Source organism: Babylonia areolata, unplaced genomic scaffold, assembly GCF_041734735.1.
Source record: "Babylonia areolata isolate BAREFJ2019XMU unplaced genomic scaffold, ASM4173473v1 superscaf6, whole genome shotgun sequence".
Taxonomy (NCBI): domain Eukaryota; kingdom Metazoa; phylum Mollusca; class Gastropoda; order Neogastropoda; family Buccinidae; genus Babylonia; species Babylonia areolata.
Genome location: NW_027468371.1, coordinates 40001 through 42500, shown reverse-complemented (window position 1 = coordinate 42500; position 2500 = coordinate 40001). Strand labels below are relative to the sequence as shown.

The 2500-nt window shown below is 53.3% G+C and overlaps 1 non-coding gene across 1 annotated transcript in view; it reads right to left on the bottom strand.

The window, feature by feature from the left end:
* Positions 1-301, bottom strand: part of LOC143278209 (small subunit ribosomal RNA) — a 1829-nt gene extending 1528 nt beyond the window's left edge. Inside the window, exon 1 of the ribosomal RNA XR_013053873.1 lies at positions 1-301. This exon is cut by the window's left edge and continues 1528 nt beyond it. This is a non-coding gene — a ribosomal RNA (small subunit ribosomal RNA).
* Positions 302-2500: the final 2199 nt, after the last annotated feature.

Sequence of the window (2500 nt, the reverse complement as noted above, 5' to 3'; positions counted from 1 at the left end):
AAGATGCGTCGCCGGCTCGAGGCCATGCGATCGGCACAAAGTTATCCAGAGTCACCAAAGGACGGGCAGAACCCGACTGGCTTTGAACTAATAAAAGCGCTCTTTCCCCGAGGGGTCGGAGCTGGTCGGCATGTATTAGCTCTAGAATTACCACAGTTATCCAAGTAAATTTGGATCATCTAAGGAACCTCGACTGATTTAATGAGCCATTCGCGGTTTCACCGTACGAGGGTGTGAACTTAGACATGCATGGCTTAATCTTTGAGACAAGCATATGACTACTGGCAGGATCAACCAGAATGCAACCCGTATTCTGCGTGCCCCCGGGAGACGGTTGCAGCGCCAGTTGGGACCGCTGCTCACAGAAACGAGGGCTGAGCTCTTTCCGTGGGCGGTCCGCGGCAGCACTATCAACTGAAACCACCGGACAACAGATTCAGGGCCTGAGAGTGCAACGAATCCATCGGTCTCGGCGGGAGGCGCGCCAAGAAGAAGAAGGAGGAGGAGGAGACCAGACCGGACCGGACCGGACCCCACCCTTTCTTCCTCCTCGACACCGTCTCCCGCCCGTTTCCACGTGCCGGACGACGCCCGGTTAGAGACGGGCGCGCCCTTGACGAGATGAAGCAGGCGTTACGCTTTGGGACGCCGAAGGGGCTGGGGAGCACCAACGACCGTCAGTGAGGGAGGAGAGAAAACGCTTCTCTCGACCCGTCGTCAGCGAACGCACCGAACCTTCTACGGACCGTGAGACGCCGGCCGACAAGCCGAGCCCCGGCAAAGGAAGCCCGGCGAGGCGGCCGTGCGCGTTCACACTTGGACGCGCAGGCGGGAAGCTCGGCAGCCGGGCGGGTAGCCTGCGGGGAGCTGGTGGGCTCCCGAGACTCCCGTCCCCCGACTCGGGCCTCGCACGCCGAGCGGTCGCTAGCTTGCCAGTGCAAAAGACAGAAGCGCGGGGGCAGTAAAGCCAGGCGGACGGGTCGACCGTTGCCGGCTGTGCGCCGACCGGAGCGATCCGCCACGCCACGCCGCGTCCCCCACAACCAGGGTGTCGCATAAGGCGCTGCGAAGGTGGACCTTGATCCACATTGGGCAGAGCCTGAGTTGAGGCCCCCCAGCACGTGCCTGGGGACCAGGCGTTGAGGAGTAGGCCTTTTTTTGAGGGCCCAGAAAGTATTTTGGCAATTGTAGCGAGGTTTTGGAGTTTTATCCACAACCTTTACCTGCCTTTTTTTTCTTTTTTTCCTTTTTTCTCTCTCCGAGCATGCCAAAGTTGAGAGAAAACGCGGTTCGGCATGGACGGGAGCAGGCGTTGAGGAGTAGGCCTTTTTTTGAGGGCCCAGAAAGTATTTTGGCAATTTTTTACTTTTTTATCCACAACCTTTACTGGACCTTTTTTTTCTTTTTTTTTCCTTTTTTTCTCTCTCGAGCATGCCAAAGTTGATAGAAAACGCGGTTCGGCATGGACGGGAGCAGGCGTTGAGGAGTAGGCCTTTTTTTTGAGGGCCCAGAAAGTATTTTGGCAATTTTTGACTTTTTTATCCACCAACCTCTTACCTGCCTTTTTTTTTCTCTCCGAGCATGCCAAAGTTGAGAGAAAACGCCGTTTGGCATGGACGGGAGGAGGTGTGGAGGAGTAGTCCATTTTTGAATGGCAGCGGAAAGATTTTGGCAATTGTAGCGAGGTTCTTCGGACTTTTATCCACAACCTTTACCTGCCTTTTCTCAGCGAGCATGCCAAAGTTGAGAGAAAACGCCCTTCGCCATTGACGGGACCAGACGTTGACGACTACGTCTTTCTTTTTTTCACGGCGCCTGAACGATTTGGGCAATTCTCCACAGCGCGTTTACTTTTTATCCACAAACCTTTACCTGCATTTTCCTCAGCGAGCATGCCAAAGTTGAGAGGGAAAACGCCGTTTGGCATGGACAGGAGCAGGCGTTGACGACCAGGTCTCTTTTTTTGGTCTTTTTTTTTCACAGCGCCGGAAGGATTCAGGGCAATTCTCCAAGCCGGTTACTTTTATCCACAACCTTTACTGGACCTTTTTTTTCTTTTTTTTCCTTTTTTCTCTCTCCGAGCATGCCAAAGTTGATAGAAAACGCGGTTCGGCATGGACGGGAGCAGGCGTTGAGGAGTAGGCCTTTTTTTGAGGGCCCAGAAAGTATTTTGGCAATTTTTGACTTTTTTATCCACAACCTTTACCTGCCTTTTTTTTCTCTCCGAGCATGCCAAAGTTGAGAGAAGAAAACGCCGTTTTGCATGGACGGGAGGAGGTGTGGAGGAGTAGTCCATTTTTGAATGGCAGCGGAAAGATTTTGGGCAATTGTAGCGAGGTTCTTCGGACTTTTATCCACAACCTTTACCTGCCTTTTCCTCAGCGAGCATGCCAAAGTTGAGAGAAAACGCCCTTCGCCATTGACGGGACCAGACGTTGACGACTACGTCTTTCTTTTTTTCACGGCGCCTGAAACGATTGGGGCAATTCTCACAGCGCGT